The sequence below is a fragment of the Talpa occidentalis genome, unplaced genomic scaffold (assembly GCF_014898055.3).
Source record: "Talpa occidentalis isolate TD23 unplaced genomic scaffold, MPIMG_talOcc4v2.1 talOcc4.2, whole genome shotgun sequence".
NCBI classification, from domain to species: Eukaryota; Metazoa; Chordata; class Mammalia; order Eulipotyphla; family Talpidae; genus Talpa; species Talpa occidentalis.
In genome coordinates, this window is record NW_023602073.1 from 30,590,236 (window position 1) to 30,608,857 (window position 18,622).

Here is an 18,622-nt window from a genome sequence, read left to right on the forward strand (position 1 = left end):
CTCCTGCTGCTCCCCTCAGCAGTGTATTTCTTCGACAGCCTGCCTGTTCTGTTCCCTGCTCTGGCTTTGGTGAATTCTCTCACCCTCCTGCGCTTCTTACTGTACCCAGTGCTTGTATAAATAAATAAATAAATCTTTAAAAAATAAATAAAACCACAGTGAGTTCCCACCTCACATCTGTGAGAATGACCCATTGAAAGGTGTGGAGAAAAAGGAACTCTGGCACATGGTGGGTGGGAATGATGTCTTGTCCTGTCAGTGGGCAGAATGAGGGGTTCCCTGGACCTTCAAAACTGCACACTCTACATGGGATCTGCCATCAGCTGCATAAAGACAAAACATACACTAAAGTGTAAGACCTTCAATAGAAAAGAACTTTAATACAATTACTATAAAATAGAGAATCAGTGTGCAATAGAGAGAGAAGAAGAGAAAGAATATAGTTAGTATAGTTCCCAAGTGAAGCACCCAAAGTTACCCGTCCCCTCATGGGTCAATGCCCAGCCAAACAGGCTGGGCCCAAAGCAGGCCCACTGGGGCCCGAACGCCTGCCACAAGGCTAAGGCACCTACTGGTAGAGACCCATGGGAAAGGGTCAGGAGGGGCCAGGCAAGTCTGGAAGGAAAAGAACAAAATCTAAATCCATGACAAGATAACAGCGGTCATTGTCAGCCTCCCCATGAGTCTCTCACCCATGTTTTTAATCTCTTTCACATGTCTCTTTCCATGTCCCCAACTCCATGGCACAAGTCCAAGTGAGAAGCAAGGCGTGGTTTCTTCTTCACATGTCTCTCTGCTCCATGCACCTCCTCAGTCTCCTTTCCCCATCTTGCTCCATGTCTTCCTCCTCTTCCTTAGCTTCTCATCCCTGCTCAGCCCCACCTTTCCTTAGGCGGGGCGGTAACTTGGTACCTCTGTTTTCTATGGATAGCACATTGGTCCTGCCCCTATGGGGAAAAAAAAAATGAAGGTTCCTCAAAATAGACCTGTCATATGGTCAAGCATCCCATTCCATGGTATTTATCCAAAGAAGTTAAAACACTAATTCCAAGGAATGTGCGCCTCCTACGGTCACTGCAGCGCTGTCTACTATAACCAAGCGATGGAGACAAACTAAGTGCCCAACGGCAGATGAGGGGATAAAGAACACAAGCTATACACACTATGGAATACTACTCAGCTGTGAAAAAGATGAAATATTGAATTTGCAACAACATGATAGATATGGATGGGATTATGCTAAGTGAAATAAATTTGAAGGAAAAAGTTATATACAGATGATTTCATTCATATTTGGAATATAAAGAAACAAAGTTGGGACAGATGAAACTAAACCAAAACATATTCTATATATATGACTGTAGAATTGAAGCTATGGCTGGGGGTAAGAGTAGGAAACAAAGTAGGAAGAGGGCCCGATGGACTGTAGTGAAGACTATGGGTGCCCTTAGGGTGGGTGTGATGTGGTAACAAACATCTGAAGAGATGTGACCCTTGCCTCTGAACACATACAGTGTGTAAACCAATGCTAACCTCAACTGAATAATACAATGAGGGGGAAAAGAAAAGAAAAAGGTAAATTGTCTCCTCTATTGGTCACTGACCTCAGGACTTGGCCTTCGCCTCCTCACTGCCATGCAGGGTGAGGGGCTGGTTGCCCACAAGGGCAGAGGCAGGAGGTGCAGGGACTCCTGGGGCTGCCCAGGCACTGCTGAGTAGAGACACTGCAGAGAGGGAGGCTCTGAGGGGACCAGAGACAGAGGGTCAGAGTACCCCAGTGCTGAGTGAGGGTCTGGTTCCCAAGGAGAGGGGAATGTGCGCATGTGTGTGTGTGTGTGTGTGCGTGTGTGTGTGTGTAACAAGAATGACAGGGTACACAATATAAAATGATGGGAAGTCAATTAACATCAAGCCCCAGAATAAAGTAATTCAAATTTCACACAGTGTAAAGAGTGTCAGAACAACACCCCAATAAATACAGTTCCATGGAGAAGGAGCTTCTGAGTGGGACTGAAAAAGCATTGGACCTGCAGAAGAGGAGGAGGTTTATGGTTGGCTTGAGGTGTAAGGAGCTGGGCAGGACCCCTCCTCCTGTCCTGGCCCCTGCTAGGATGTGGTGGCATCTTCACCCCTGACAGCTCACTCATTACCCGAGTGTTAACATTATCAATGGTCCACTGCATTCCCAAGATGTCCTCCTGAAAGCATCCCCATTGCATAGTCCCAGCCTCTCTGCCTCAATCCCCACCCCCACTGCAATTCTCCAGGGTCTCACCTATAGGGGCGGAGATACACTTCAGAGCACAGGGACTGTGGCTGCCTGGGGGAGAACACAACAAAACTTGGTGAGAGATGAGACCACAGGAGAAACTGATGAGAGTGACTCTCTCATGGGCTCCATCTACACCATTCCCAGGGCTCAGGGATCCAAGCCTTGACCACACTTACTTGCAGCCTGAGTGTAGCTTCCTCCTTGTCCTCCTGTGGGAAGAAGCATCAGGTGAGACCAGGGAGTAGTCAGGTCAGAAGTCCTAAAGGAATCTTCTAATCCTGCAGAACAGGGAAGTTTCCAGAACTGGGACTAAAGACCCAGGTCAGGACTGGGAAAAATGAGGAAAGGAGATGAAGGGGGACTGGACCAAATGCCCTCTGGGCAACACCCGTGTGTGTGGATGGTACTTCCCATTAACCAGGCAGGGCAAGTTCTCCCTGGGACATGAAAGCCCCCAGTGGACAAGATCCCCCACTCCCTTCCCTACCTGAGCACTTCTTCTACCCCCTCACACATGAAGCCACCTTGTGTCCAATGAGCACCTCTAAAGAAAACCGAGCTGGAAATGAGGACCACGGCAAGGATGGAGAACTGAGGAGGTGGCACTGGAAGGGAAGGGAAGGTCAGACCCTGAACCTGAGGCCTTGGTCTGACTCTCTGAAGGTCTCCAGAAGGGCTTCTGATGGCCCCGAGTCAGCCTCTGTGCCCACATTTCCCTCCTTATCCCATCTCAGGACTAGGGGTGCTATCAACCCCTCATGCTGCACATGGCATGTGTATCTCTGCTCCTCTCCAGAAGGCACCTCCACAGCTGCCCACTTCTGGAAGTTTCCAGTCCCCACTGCCCCCCCGCCTGGTGTTCACCAGCTCTGTGTCCTGGGTCAGGTCCTCCCCAACTCGCTGCCAGGTCAGGGTGATGTCATCAGGGTAGAAGCCCAAGGCCCAGCACCTCAGGGTGACCTCATGCTCAGAGATGGGGTGATGGGTCACATATGGCGATTGGGGGGCCTGAGTAGGAAGAAATGGAATTTTAATGCTTTTTGTTTCCTCCATGGACACTGAAGCAGCCTCATGTGACCATCCTCCAGTGGAGAGAACAGTGTAGATGGAGGGAGGGGCACAAACCCCAGAAACCAGCCTGGTCTGGGAGTCTGGGATAGCAGGTGAGAGCCCAGGGTGGGATGCAGGTCTCTGAGCATTTTGTTGCTGACCTGGGTGGAGGGTGATGACACAGACAGGCAGGAGTGAGATCTCCAAAAATGCTCTCTGACCAAAAAACAAGATCTCGAGAGAGAAACTCATTGCTCCTAAGATGGCGCCGGTCAAAAGGATCCAGTGAAGGGTGATTTCATGGGTGGTCTCCCCTCTTTCTCAGGAGAAACTGGATTCCTTAACTGTCCTTCAGAAAAAGTAGGAGCCTCTGGGCCAGTCTCCATCCCAGAGCTGGAAAACGTGGCCGACAGCTCCCTCTCTGGCCAGAAGGGGGCGCTTCCTCACCATGATTCCATTTCCCTGCGGGGTGCGCGCCTCAGGGAGATCAAAGGCCCCGCAGCCCTCTCACCTCTGAGCTGCGGCGCCTCCTTCCCCATCCCCAGGAGTCTGGGGGCCCCTCCACGCACCCGCCCCCCAGGCTGCTCCCGTCCTGCTCTGCCCGACCTTCCCCCTCCCCCTCGCGCCGGGGAGCTGAGCCGCGGGCCCGCCGGGTCCAGGCGCGCAGGTCCCCGCCCAGGGCGCGTCCCCGGCGCCGTCGTGGGGAGCTGGTCGTGCCCGCGGGGGAGGCGCCGTCGGGCCCCGCGGCGCAGCCCAGAGTCCTCTGGATCGTGGGAGACCCTGAGCCCGCCCTTCAGTCACCCCGTGGTCTCCCGCCCGCACCCGATCTCCCGCCCTGAATAATCCTGAACTTAAATAAAACCTAAAGGGTGAAAGTCCCGCGGGCTCTTCCCTGGTCAAGGGGCCTGGCAGGGGCCACGGCCTCGGGGGTCACGGGGCCCCGAGACTCGGGGCGGGGGGTGGGGCGGGAGCGGTGACCCGCCCCGGCCCGCGCTGCTCCCCGGCCCGGCTCTGGCTGCGGCGGCCGCGCGGGGCCTCCAGGAGCGCTTGGAGCCTCCGCGCCGAGTGTCTGCGGAGCCGCGTCTCCTCGCCCGACCCTCCCGCCCCGCCCGCCCGCCCAGGGGCCCGCGGCTCCGCGCTCTGGCCCGGGGAGTCGCTGTCGAACCCCGAACTGCGTGTCGTCCACGTAGCCCCGCGATGCACCGGGGCTCCCCGAGGCCGGGCGGGACATCACCATTTCTAACACCCTCAGAGAGGGGGAGCCTGGGGGCGGGGAGGGGTGAAGCCGGGCGGACCCTCCTCCCGGGGCAGGTCCTGAGTCCCGGGGAGATGGGGCAGGGGAGAAAGTGTCCAGGAGGGAGGGAGCTCCAGAGACTGAACATGGGCAGCGGGTCCAGAAGGGGCAAGACTCAGGGGACAAAAGGAGGAGGCAGGTGGGGGGACAGAAAGGGACCAGGACTGAGGGGGACACGGGGGTGACAGAGGGGCCTAAGGCAGCAGCTTCCTCTGCAGAAGCCTTTTCCCTCCACCCTGCACTCACCAGCCCAGGGGTCTGTCTGGGCCAGAGCCCTGGAGAGAAGCAGCAGGAGGAGGGTTGGGGGCCCCAAGACCAGCACTGCTGGGGTCTGGGGAGCTTCTGACTCCAGGCTGGTGGGTGGAGACTTACCTGGGCAGGCAGTGATGCTGACTGGTTCTCTGGGAACCTCCAGGCACTGGGGACTGAGAACTGGGGAGGAGTCACAAGTGTCCAGGGCCCAGCACAGGTGGTGGAGACAGAAGGGAGGCTAAGGGGGCAGTGGGGTGTCCCCAACAGTAACCTTCCTGCCCTAGACACAGCCCTGGGGCCTGGAATTATGAGAACCAGACTGGGGCCCTGGGGCTTTGCTCTGGCCCCTCCTCTCCTCACCCAAAGCTTCCTCACCCTGTCTCTGTGACCCCAGCACTGGGTCTGCGATTCTCAGTCATTTTCCATTCCGGATCCGTGTCCAGTCTGACAAATTAGGGAGGACGCCAAGCATAATCTTGTTTAGGAGGTATCGCTCCCCATACTTACCACACTGGGAATAAAGCGAGTTTGATCATGTAGTTGTTTCATTTAGAATTATAGTAATAATCCAATGCCTGTTAATAGATAATCAATAACCAATGCCTGTTAAATAACTTCTTTTAATCAGGGCAATGGGAAGAGTGGATCTTTCACGTGTTTTATGTTTGCAGTTGTCTTTCTTGTCTGTCTCATTGTTTTTTCTTGTCTGTCTCATTAGAAGACAGTAGGATTTTCAAGTTTCCTTCTGCATTTAGCTGTGGTTCTGGTTGAAGTCTATGAAAAAATGTCTACAGCCTCACACAAATATGTTGGAGTAGTGTTTTCACATTATTGTGAATATTTCACTTTGATACTAAATTAAATCTATACAGCTGGTATTTTCTCCCAGGTTATTTGCAAAGTGAAACCTGAAACAATATCATTAAATATTTCTTATTCTGTTACATTTCCTTAGTTCTCTCTTGCATAAAACTAACTGCAGTTAGTTTTAATGTGTGATTTTTTTAAAGTAATATATTGTTCCACAAATTATAAAGCTCTTCAATGTTCATTACACTGGAATCAAATTATTTTAAAAAATTCATTTTATTTTTCACCACAAATCCAAAAAGTAAAAGTAGTACTGGAAGTTGTCAAGTTAGTGACAGGACACAATTTTCCATGATTCTGGTTTTTTCTGAGCACTTATATTTGGTCAAGGAGAAGTGACTGTCAGTTATCAATTGTCAGTTGATTTTCTCAAAGGAGCACACACTCATTTTCAGGACAATGTCTGTCTAATTAACCGAATCAAATAGCCACAGATTTTGTCATTCATTCCTTCATGTGCAGATGGAATTACCTACAAAAAAAGAAAAACTGTCTAATTCATCTCATGCAAATATTTTCCTTGGCACATGGTAGTTGGGGACGCAACAGGAGTGTTGTGTGTGCACTTGCGTGTCCTCGCATCAGGTGCTGTAAAATGTGGATTTGAGGATGACAGAATAATGAAGATAATTTTTAATGCTTCAACCAAGACACTTTGAAATGACACTGCCTTTGAATTGTGTTTCTGAGGTAAGTAGTTGTGAAGAATAACTGCAGTTAGTAATATAAGCTCCATTTTTAGTAAGTTTTACCTCAGCAGATGGCGAAATAGTGAAAAAGCCAATGGTGTCTTAGTGACGTTTAGAAAATAGTTTTGACCTCGTGGCTCCTGTGACAGGCTCTGGGTGACTTCAAGGATTCCACAACCACACTTTGAGAAATGCTTTTCTCAGTGAACCAGGGAGCATCTCCCTAGTGTTCTCTGCCTTTGCCTCCTCTTCACTTGCCAGCATCCCTCTCCCTGGCTGGCTCCTGCCTCCCCAAGCTGCCTCCCCTGCAGACACAATGGCAGCAGAGAGAGGACCCTGGAGACATGGAGCTTGCACTGTCATGAGAGATGGACACTGAGTAAAGGTGACAAAGACACGTGTAAACCTGACCTGAGCCAAGGGCTGGAGCGTGTTTATTATGAAAGTAGAGCAGTAGGAGTGCTTCTATTATTTTAAATAATATCAAAAGATGTAAAAAAATAAAAAAACAGGGCCTCCGTGGGGGCATAAGGTTTAAGTCTGAGTGCTATCACTTCTTAGACCTGAGTTTGATTCCTGGCCAGGGAGCAACCCACAGGGGGCAGCAGACCTCTCCTGTCTCACCCACCACTCCCCTCAGCAGTGGATTTCAGTGGATTGGCCTATTCTACTCCCTACTCTGTGTCTGGTGAATCCTCTCACCCTCTGCACCTCTGGCCTGTACCCCAGTTCTCGTATGCATAAATAAATTAAAAATGAATCTAAAAACAAAGAAATAAAAAATTACATGCAGCATCAAGTACAAGATCCATCTCAGACCCAGTAAACAGCAGAGGCTGGGGACCCAGTGGTGGTGTAGGTGAAACAAGACAATGGGGCACTCAGTCAGCAGGAGTCAGGCTTTGTCATCAAATGAGTTTGATGTCAAACTAGAGAGGGTCAGTCCACCATCCAGTGCTGCCAGGCCAAGAAGTCTAGGCTGGTCTGCAGCCCCAGCCAGTAGTCAGGCACCACCTGGGAGACTCAAGGTATAGCTTAATCTAGCCCTTTGTTTAATTTCTCTATATCCATATCTAAGTGACGTTTTTGTCTTTCTCCTTTGGGCTTATTTCCATTAGCTCCGTCCATGTTGCCCCAGATGGCATGAGTTTATATTTCTTGATGAGTCGTATTCTATTATCTATGTACAACCCCTTCCACAGCTGGCTACTGTAAATAGTGCTGCAGTGATCAGGGGGTGCCAGTTTCCTTTGAAGTAGTGTAAGGTCCTCTGCTGGTGTGCTGGCGCCTGCCACCCTAAAGGGAGCTGGAGTCTCTGAGAGCACCTGCTTACTCTGCACAGGGGTTCCAGGAGGTTAGAAGTTCTGCAAATAGAACTTTTTTTTTTTTTATTTATATAAGCACTAGGTAAAGTCAGAAGCGCGGGAAGGTGAGAGAATTCACCAGAGCCAGAGCAGGAAGCAGAACAGGCAGAAGGACCCAAGTACATTGCTGAGGGGAGCAGCGGGCGTCAGGAGAGGTCTGTCCCGCCATGTGGGACCCTCACCAGCGGCCAGGGATTGAGCCAGGGAACCGGCGCTGCAGAGGCTGCGGGCAGCAGAGGCAGCAGCTTCACAGCCCAGCACTCAACCGCTGCGCCACCAGGGGAGGCCCCCAAGGTGGTTGTTCCCAGACTGAAGTCTCTTGCAATTGTGCACACGGTTGAGAACCACAGTGATGAGTCCCCTACTGGGCACTATCCTTCCATCGGCTCCAGCCTGTAGGCCCCTATCGTATGGGTACTGTAATGCTCCAGCCCTTGGTTTTGGCTTTGGGGCTTTTTGGCGGCTCTCTTGTCTTAGAGCCCGGGCAGGTGGGTGCCACTGCGGCCTATCCTGGCATCCCATCCTCATGCCCTGTGACTACCCTTTTCAGTTGGGATCCCAGCCTGTGTCAGAGACACCAAGTGTTAAAAGCTCTTTATGAGTTGCTGGACAACACCAACAACAAACAGCTCTTTCAGACATGAGGCCCGGAGCCTTTGCTCCTTTCCGGTGATGTCAGACTGAGGACTGGAGGCCCAGTCTCTGACAGAGGTCTTCATCCTCTCTTCCTCCCGCAGAGGTTGGCTACTGGATGCTGCTTTTCTTCTTTCAGCTTCTGGTTCTCCTTTCTTCAGAGGCCAGGAACAGAGTCTTCCCCTTCTTTCTTTAGAGGTTGGAACAGAGCCCCTCAGCTCCCTCTAACCCTGGCTTATATCACTCTTCAGGGTGTCCCAACATCAAGTCTGGTTGGACTATTTTTCTTTTTTGTGCAGAAGAACTGAGGTATTGGCCAAAGGTGTAGAGTGAGCAGAACAGGCAGACTGACTGAAACACACTGCTGAGGGGAGCAGCTGGCAAGGCAGGAGAGGTCTGCTGTGCCTTGTGGGTCAGCTCCTGACCAGGGATCAAACTCAGGCAGTAGTGGTGATGGTGCCGAGACTTAACCTCTAGGCCACCAGGGAGGCCCTGGACCATCTTCATCCTTGGCTGACTGGACCACCTGATTGGTCCTGCCCATAACCCAGGAAGCGTGCAGAAAAGGGCAGTTCTGAGGAGCAACTGCTACAACAGACTTGTGGTGGAGCAGCAGAGTGGAGACCACCGCTGCTGCTGGCTCCTGCCGCCAAGTCATCTCACAGATCTGCGCCCACAGATGCGGGGGACAGGCACGGGCCCCTCTTCCTGAGGCAGGCACTGTGGGACTTTGCCACCTGCCCAGGCCCCTTCCTTCACCGCAGCAGAACTGCTTTCTAGTGCTCTCTGAAGTGAAGGATGCTGAGGCTCAGCCCTGTTCAGTGAAGCGCGACCCAGAGCCAAGTCTGGAACCAGGATGTCTCCACGTCTCCTCGTCTCTCCCCTACTGGCTCATGCCTCCAGCAGGGAGGTGACCTGCAGTCCCGAGGAACCCACCACTCCATGTCAGAGCCTAGGGCACAGGTGGTCACAGACCTGGCAGGACTGCAGGGTCCTCAGTGCCCCCCAGCCCTGAGTTGGAGCCATCTCTGTCCCGGCCTAAGGACCTCCCTCCCAGAGGCCTCCGAGCCCTTCCCAGCTAGCGCAGGCCTTACCAGCTCCTTCAGCTCTGCCAGCTTCTCCCATAGCTGGCCGAGTTTCATGGCCAGCTCGCTCTTGGTGTGTTGCTCTGTTTGGAGGGAGCCGGTCACCTCCATATTCTGATGGGCCAGGACAGACAGAAGTAACAATGAGACGCCACCCAATACAGCTGGAGACCCAGAGCTCAGTGTCCCCTTCCACATCAGGACGAGGTCATCCCCCAGCCCAGGGCACCCCAGGCACCTTACCTTCTTGCCAAGCGCTCTCTGGGCTCCGAATCTGATCATCTCCTGCACCCACCCTCTGCCCGGGACTCCCACGTCACCCGCTCTCCACGGGGATGAACACTGCCCACCTCTACACATCAGTCTCAAAAGCCACCCCTCCAGCCTCCAGACCCTTCAGAGCCAACTGCTCCCTCAGTTGCCACATCCCACCTTGCCGCCTAGCAAAGTGTCTGCTGCCAAGGGCCCATGGGAGATGGGTAAGTGTCCAGTTGATTTTTAAAAGACAGTGGGGGAGGATGTCCCAGTCACTCATCTCTGGTGAACCTCACGCACTTGCAGTTCTGCTACAAAACTCACCTTAGTCCTTGCACCTGTAACAAAAGCCCCCTTTCTCCTAAGCCTGCATTTCCCACTCCTAAGCTAAAATGAATTCATCACTTTGGAAAATCAACTGCAGTGTGGACTGTTGGTCTTTGCAGGACATGCCCAGAGGGCAAGCCCCGTGTTTGGGGCGGGGGTTTTTGAGGCTCTCCTAGTAGGACGGGCCCCTGAGCATTCACCCTGGAGGCTTGGAAGGCCCAAATCTCACACCCCTGCTCTGGAAGCTCTTCCCAAATGACCTCTCACCCTTCACGGTGTATTGTATCTTCTCCAAGATGATAAAGATGTGCGGGAAGGAAAACAACGATCAACCAAGCAGGTGAAATAGCAGACGTGGACACACCGAGGGTTAATGATGGCAACATAAAATCAGCCAGAGGCCAAGTACTTCAACCAGACAAGCCTCGGGCATGCACGCTGGGAGAGGCCAAGCCAGAGAGGGGGTCTCGGCACGGCCTCACCTTCCTCCTGTCCAATGGGGGGAGCGCTACCCCATTGGAGCGGTTAAGGTCGGACACAGCACCTGCAGAATGTCCTGAATCTACAGGAGGTGAAAAGAGAAAAACAAGGGCAAGGGGAGGAAGAGAAAAGTGGCTTAGAGAAGACAAAAAGGTCAGAGAAGGAAAGAGAGAGCAGCTCTGGACGATGGATGCTAGAGACAAGGGTGACGGATCATACCACGGCCTGTGCCATCTTTCCAAACGGCCACTCACCACCTCGCCCGAGGCAGGAAGCAACATGAACCAAGAGATGATCAAAGCTACCAAATCAGTCTGGAGGACACTGATCTGGCCCAACAACTTCATCTTCCAGGTGAGGAAACTGAGGCCTGAGAAGGACGTGACTTTCCCTGGGATCACCCAGCAAGCAGGTGGCAAAGACGGACTCCCACCTCAGAGGTCACCTAATCCCAAGCACCTGGGGCTCATCTGTGCCGCCCTAAAGGGAGAGGGTGTCCTCACTGACTGGCTTCCCCTTGAGGCTGGGGATGAGGGAAATTGCCAGAGCAAGAAGTCCATAGCGACGCCCTGTACTGAAGGCTCACTGCGCACCAGGCCCCGCACGAAGGGATGAATGCACAATCCTCTCACGGATGCTGCCTAGATTTAAGTAGAGCTGTAGCACCCTGACTCACAGGTGGACAAAGAGCTTAAACAGTGTTGCCCCAAATCAGATCCCCAGCAGAGCTACGGAGAGGCCGCACTCAGACCCAGGGTTCTTACCCACTTCTTCCATGCTCTTCACCTCTCACTCAGCTGCCCCTGGAGCACCCCTCTCCCAGCCTGGCTGAGCAAGACTTACATCTTCAGATGACTTACAACCACTCTCCAGTGGTCTCTTGCAGGAGACCCCAAGATGTTTTTCCTTTGGTAGTCTCTCAACTGCGGAGAGGAAAAAGAGAGTTGAGGCTCACGAGAACGGCAAGCCCCTGTACTCACACCCCACTTTACAAGTTAGATTTGCCATCTGACGTCATGCCACCAACATCTCCACCAGGTGCTGTGAGTAGTCCCCCCGTCCCATCCTCCCAATGACAGAAGAAATGGACTGATAACTTGGTTTAAAGAAAAAATGTTTAGGAATTTTCACTCAGTCTTCAGACTCGAACTTCTGGGATGCCATGACTCAGTAGCTGCCAGCAGGCAGCGCTGCTCAAGCTCCTGCACCAGTGGATGCTGATGGCAGGAGGCAGTGAGGGGACAGCCAGGGGCACAGCCAGGCACATTTCAGAGCAATCTGTTACAATCTCACATATGTCTGCATACGTGCATTAACACAGAAGGCTTTTTTTTCTCAGGAGACTCAAGCAGAATTGATGCTTCAGTCGCCTGTTTATCCTGTGGCGAGCTGAGCAACCCATGTTGAGACGACTGGGGGAAGATTCCCAACTGGGAAGGTCAGTTTGCTGGGGTCTGATCCACAGAGGGTAAACAGATCACTCCAAAGAGCACTGATTGGGGGGCACTCTGGCCCCAGGGTCATAAGGAATTAGAATGTGAGATGGAGGAGTCAGACAAAAATTGGAAAGTCTCCGTGGAGAAGTAGAAACCCCGCAGAAAACCAAACTAAACAATTCTTCCCAGTGTCTCCCAGAGCAGTTGCCAGCGTTTCAAGTTTACTAGGGAAGCGTAGGCTTTGTAGGCGCTCAGTGTTTAAAGGTGGGGTACAGTACAGAGCAAGCGAGCCTGAACCCTCTCCCGGGGTCGGGTCCCATGGTCTTGGGTCCCCTTCAAGTTGGTAATCTGCAGCCACAAGAGAAACCTGAAAGGGGGTTAGTCCTGGGGGGCTGGGGCAACAAATCAAGCACCCAGCTCTTGATGTGACATAAGGATGGTTCCCAGGGATTGTGAGGGAACTACTTCCACCCCTTGCCCCGCCACGCACATTCGCCGCTCCTCTTTGTCCTGGGCCAGCCCATTTATGAGAACCCCTTCTCTAGGTGCTGCTCCCTCATTACTGCTCTCTGGTCTGGCAGAGAGCCAAGGGGGTGGCTCAGGCCTGGTTATGAGGGTCTTCTGCAGGGATGCGAGAATGTGGGTGGAGAAGGAGTTGGTTAAAGGTGGTAGGAGACATTTCCTGAATGTGAGCCTGTGTGAATTTCAGGAGGCAAGGAGCAAAAAGAAAAAAAAATAAAGTCATCATTAGTATTGGCCCCAAGAGTGGGAGGAGCCATGACACTATAGGATTTTGAAACCATGTCAGCGGGGAATTGGAGCCCCCAATTTCCCTTTCCATGTCTTAGCGTAGTTTCATGAAGGCTTCCACATTTTGTTCTACAATCTTTGATTCATTGATACAATAACAACATTCTTCCCTGAGGAACAGGCAGGTGCCCCCCTTGTTAGCCGTTAACAGGTCCAGAGCCCGCCGGTTTTGGAGCATGGCCTGTGCCAGGGCGGGGGAGCTGTCTTTGTGATGATGCTAAAGACACAGAGGTTTTTTCTAAGGAGGGGTAGATACCTTTAACCGAAATGTTAGAAGTGCAGGAATGAAAGCCGACAAGGGCATCAGTTGGATAGCAGGGGTAGCTGTGATTGGAGTCCCATAGGGGGACTGAGAGTTGGGGAGTCTGGCAAGCAGCGTCTGTAATCTTGGTCATAGTGGTATTGAGATTAATTGGAGCTGCCGCCAGTAGAGGCCTCTGAAGGGAAGCACAGAGGAAACAAGAAAGGTATTAGATCCAAAAGGGTTATGTAGGAATAGTATAGCGTTTTGATTTTACGAATCCAGGTTGAGGGTGTCTCAGTCTTTTCTGATGATGTTAGCTGATTTTGTAGGACTTGCTCTGAATGGAGGATGTCCTGGGAGACTTGGACTGTGGCATTTTGTGTCGGGACATAGTCCCTTGAGATGGGAAAATGTTGCCACTGGGTAGGAATGCCAGCCAGTGTACCCTGTGGCTTGGACTCCCTGTACCCAGCGTAGGTCCCAAGGACCTGAAATAGTATAGTTAACTTGATTCGTATTGAAACCCGTATTATGACAGATGGAGAGAACATTCGGCCTTTGTCTGGAAGGTGCACTGTACATGACGGGCAAGGGCACCCCCCATATTCTTTGTAGGTATTCTTGCAATGATCTAAGGTTTGATGGTAAAAGAAAGAAAACATGGTGTTCATAGTGTTGTTCATTGATGAAAGAGTTAGGGTGAGAGTGATGGGTGCTGTGCATCCGGCCTGTGGGCACTCTGCAGTACCCACCAAGTGGGTAGTCTCCGTGGATCCTGAGACAAAGGTCTCCCTAACTTTGAATTTCCACACATAGGACACTGAGCTAGGGGAGATTTTGACAAGAAATGCGCATCCTAGTAGGACCCAGGTTACAACATACATACTGTTTGTCTTCGGGCGCACGTTTGACCCGAGAGAGATGGTGCCAGGAGGGGTCTCCCAGAGGTGTTACCACTATAGGCGTGGTGAGAATGACTGTGTGCGGACCAGTCCATGGAGGCTGCAGTGGCTTTGGCTGAAGCGATTTGAGCAGAACTTGGTCTCCTGGATGCAGTGGTGGGGAAGGTCAGTTGAGGAGGTCGAGATTCGGGCAGGACTGGGTAAGTACCGGTCTGCATGTTCCTGGAGCAGTTGCAGAGCTCTCAGGAGAGTTTAGTCAGGTGACCCTTGATTAGCTCATTGGCGCGCTCCACTTTCCCTGAGAATTGTGGGTGGTGGGGAATGTGAAGCTTCCAGGTGATACCCAGAGCTGCGGAGACCTGCTGAGTAATCTTTGAGATAAAAGCTGGACCATTGTCAGATAGGACAGATGTGGGGAGGCCAACGCATGGGATAATGTGGTTAAGAAGGGCCTCGGTTACCCCCTGAGCCGTTTCTCTAGCTGCGGGGAAGGGCTTGACCCAACCTGTTATTGTATCAACCGTTGTGAGCAGATATTTAACTTTTTTGTGAGTAGGGAGGTGAGTAAAATCAACCTGCCAATCCTGTCCGGGTAAGTGTCCACGCAGCTGGTGAGCTGCAGAAGAAGGAGGTTGGCGAATTCCCCCTTGAGGTGATCCACGAGCACCGGTTTGACGATGGGAACACAGCTGCCAGACTTTTGCATTCAAGGAGGGGTGGAAGAGCGGACTCAGGATTTGGCGTTCATTAGGTTCCTAAGTCGGAGTGATGGAGGGGACAGATAGAGAGAGAATAGGACCAGGATCTGCAGCAGAGTGAGTTGTGGGAGCCCTTGTTGCTGCATCAGCCTTGTTATTCCCTGTGGTCACGTAAGAATTGTCCGTGTGGTGTCCTTCACAGTGGATCATGGCGACTTCAGTTGGAAGCTGCAAGGCCGCTAGAAGCTTAAGGGCAAGTTTAACGTTCATGATGGGGGACCCCTGGGTGGAGAGGAACCCCCTTTCCTGCCAAATCGCAGCAGGACTGTGAGCCATAAGGAAGGCATATGTTGAATCCGTATAGATGGTGACTTTCTTATGGTTGCTGAGGGTCAGGGCCCCGGTAAGTGCTCTGAGTTCTGCCTTTCGGGAGGTGGTTCCTCCGGGCGGCTTTCCTGCCTCGATGACCTGATCGAGGGTAACCATGGCCTAGGCAGCCCTCCGCTGACCTCGCGCACCTTCGCAAGAGCTGCCGTCTACAGACAGAGTCCAGTAGGCATCTGACAAAGGGGAGTCGGCCAAACCCAGTCTGGAGGTTTGCATTTCGCCCAGGATTTCAGGGCATGAATGAGCGGCAGAAGGGGGGCCAGAGACAGAAGAGGGGCTGGGTTGAGAGAAGTTGACTGAGTGAGACTCGCCAGAGGGTTTTCGATAAAGAGCACGTGGAAGTCCTGTGAGCGGGCAGGAGTGAGAGTGGAGAGGGCGGGGAGACAGGAGGGCCTGAAGGTGGTGCGAGGAATGTGCTTGGACAGGTCTTCCCAGAGTAAGTTTGAGGGGTTCCCGGGTGAGTAGAGCTGCCGCCGCCAGGGCTCTAAGGCAAGGTTGCCAGCCCCTGACGGTGGGATCCATCTGCTTGGAGAGATAAGCGACAGGACACAGGGCTGGGCCCAGAGGCTGGGAAAGGCCGCCTGCCGCCATACCCCGACGTGCGTCTGTGCACAGGAGGAAAGGCTTTTCTGGGTCAGGAAGGCCAAGGACAGGTGCCCTAAGGAGGATATGTGTGAGTAAAAGGAAGGCCCTGCAGACCTCCCCGGGAGATTGGAGAAGTCCTTCGAGGGAGGCTTTTGCTGTGTCGTACAGTGGCTTGGCTAGGAAAGCAAAATTAGGGATCCAGTGACGGAAGAATCTGACCAAACCTAGGAAGGAAAGGATTTGTTCTGCCGATTCAGGGGAGGGAAGGTCCCGGATGGCCTGTTTGCTGTCCACCGTCAGCTGTTTGGAGGAAGGAGTTAGTGGAAGACCCAGATAGACGGCTGTGGGAACTGAAAGTTGGGCTTTGGACGGGGAGACACGGTATCCTTTTGAGCCCAGGAAGGTGAGGAGTTGTGCAGTGTGTTGCTGAGATTGTGGCAGAGAAGGTCTGCAGAGGAGGAGGCCAGCAACATATTAAAGGAGAGCCCAGAAAGGAGTTGGACTTACCTGCTACCTTGACTGTTACCCTGGGCTCCTTGAAGTTTATCGGGGTCGATGAGTCCGGGCCTCTTCAGTCCTCAGCTGCCAAACCGAAGACCGCCGGTGGCAAGAGTTGCAGGGGCTGGAAGGACTGGTCCACCGCAGCCAGGCATGGAGGGACAGTCACTTTTCCAGTGACCCTGGACGTTGCAGATGGGGCATGGTCCTGGCAGGTGTTGGGGCATTGTCTGGACCAGTGGCCTTCTCGACCACATTTGAAGCAGGCTCCCAGCGGTGGTCGGTTGGGGGCCATGGGGCCCGTTGTCGTCCTCTGTCGGGCGGCAGGCACTGCGGTGGTTGGAGGAACATGGCCTGGCGGTCTCAAGGCCCTACCGGGGCCTGAGCTTGAAGCCCAGCCTTCTGAAGACTACGGAGTTCCCTCTCTGCCCTGTCCTGTTCCTTCCGGTTTTTAAAAACTGTCAAGGCCATATTCAGCAGATCCTGGATAGGGGTTTGAGGACAGTCCTCAGCCTTCTTTAAAAAAAAAAAAAAAGATTTATTTATTCATTTACACTAGAACCGGGGTCCAGGCCAGATACGTGGGAGGGTGAGAGGATTCACTAGAGACAGAATGGGGAACAGAACAGGCAGACTGACGAAATACACTGCTGAAGGGAGTAGCGGGCGAGGCAGGAGAGGTCTGCTGTGCCATGTGGGACCCTCGCTGGCCGGCCGGCATGGAACCGGCACTGCAGAGGCCTCGGAGAGACTCACAGCGCGGCGCTTTGCCATCTGCGCCATCAGGGGAGTCCTCTCAAACTTCTTAAGCTTCTATTAATGTCAGGAGCTGACTGAGATATAAAATGGGTAGCCAGAACTGTTGAGCCTCCATTTGAGTCAGGGTCAAGCCTGGTATGGCGCTGGAACGCCTCCGTCAGGCGACTAAGGAAGGCAGCAGGGTTTTCTGAGGCAGACTGGGTGATCTCCCTGAGCTTAGCAAAATTTACACTTTTGTGCACAGCCGCTTGGAGACCAGCTAGGAGACAGGTAATAAAATGGTCTTGGTGAGTCCTGCCCCGGGGGCCCTGCCTGTGTCAGTCTGGTAGCCCCACCCCAGCTCTGGGCTGGGAACTGCTGCAGAGCCTGGGGCCATGGTTGTGTCAGTCACAGGGACCTGATCTGCTTGGTCTTGGGCAGACCTAAAAACCTGCTCCCTTTTGTCAGAGGTCAGGGTGGAAGAGAGGATCACATGTAGTCATGACAAGTAAGGTCACAGGCTTGGGTAAGACAAGGAAACTCTTTGGTGTAGGTGGTGGGATTGTTAGTGAAAGAGCCAAGAAGCTTTTCAGTCTGGGAGAGACCAGACAGAGAGGAAGGACCATGGACCCTAATTCCTCCTTCAGTCCCCGCCACTTCCCTGAGGGGACCAGAAGAGGACCACCCAGAACGGGTGTGGTGGCTAGGAGGTGAAAAAAAGAGGGGAGGCCGGATTGGGGAGCTGGAGGAGGTGAAGACTGAGAATCTAGAGGATCAGAAACGTTGAAGAGGGTCCAGAGAGGGGAAGAGTGAGAGGAGTCTCAAGACTTGGAGAGTGTGGCAGGTTTTCAGGAGGGAGGGGCTGGAGGGGGAACGGGAGCACAAGAGAAAGCCAGCCTGGCCCGAAGGGATCTCTGACCATTTTCCATTGCGGTGACAGAACTCTTTAGGTCTGTAAGGATCGAGAAGTCAAAAGCGCCATGCTCGGCCCGTGGGAGCCATTGTCCAATTGGTATTGAGGCCACGCAGCGCTGCAGTAAAAGATGAGACGCTTAGGGCACATATCTGGCCTAAGCTCCAAGGGACCGAGGTTTGAGAGAAGGCATCTGCCGCGAGGGTGATAGATAAGCTTCAGTCAGAAGTTGGCTCTCAGAGAGAATTTGATTCCTATATTGGTCACACACACACTTAAGTTCATACAGGCAAGCCAACCCCAGGTTCCCAAAGTACCTCCGACTGAAGACAGCCACTGAGACTTGTCTTACCCGGGCCTTCCACCTAGGTGGATGTTCTCTGGCTGTGGAAGTCTCTAGGCTCGAGGACCTGCAGTGCAGATGGTCACGCAGGGTGTTGAGCTGATAGGCCGCTTGTGCCGCTGTCAGGGAGCAGGCCGTCAGGGAGCCTTCGAAATTCATGCTGGGGGTGCAGCCCCCATCCCCCTATGTGAGTGTGCTGCTGGGGCAGGGCAGCCACCTTGGGAGCTTTGGAACCGGATCCACCACAGGGCAGAGGAGGTCTGACCCCTCCTCCTTATTGTGGCAACTGAGTCGCCTTCAGGAAGGCTCAGGTTGTCTGATGGCTTTGGAAAGCCTGAGGGTCCAAGCCACACCCTCGGCCCGCAGCCACCTTGCAACCAGGCAGGCCACAGAGCGCCTTGCCCTCCGTGCCTGCTGTTGCTGTTCCCGCCAGCACAGGGCCAAGGCAGTCCCTGTGCCCCAGGTGAAGCACCGAAGCCTGCCTGCAGGCCCATGGA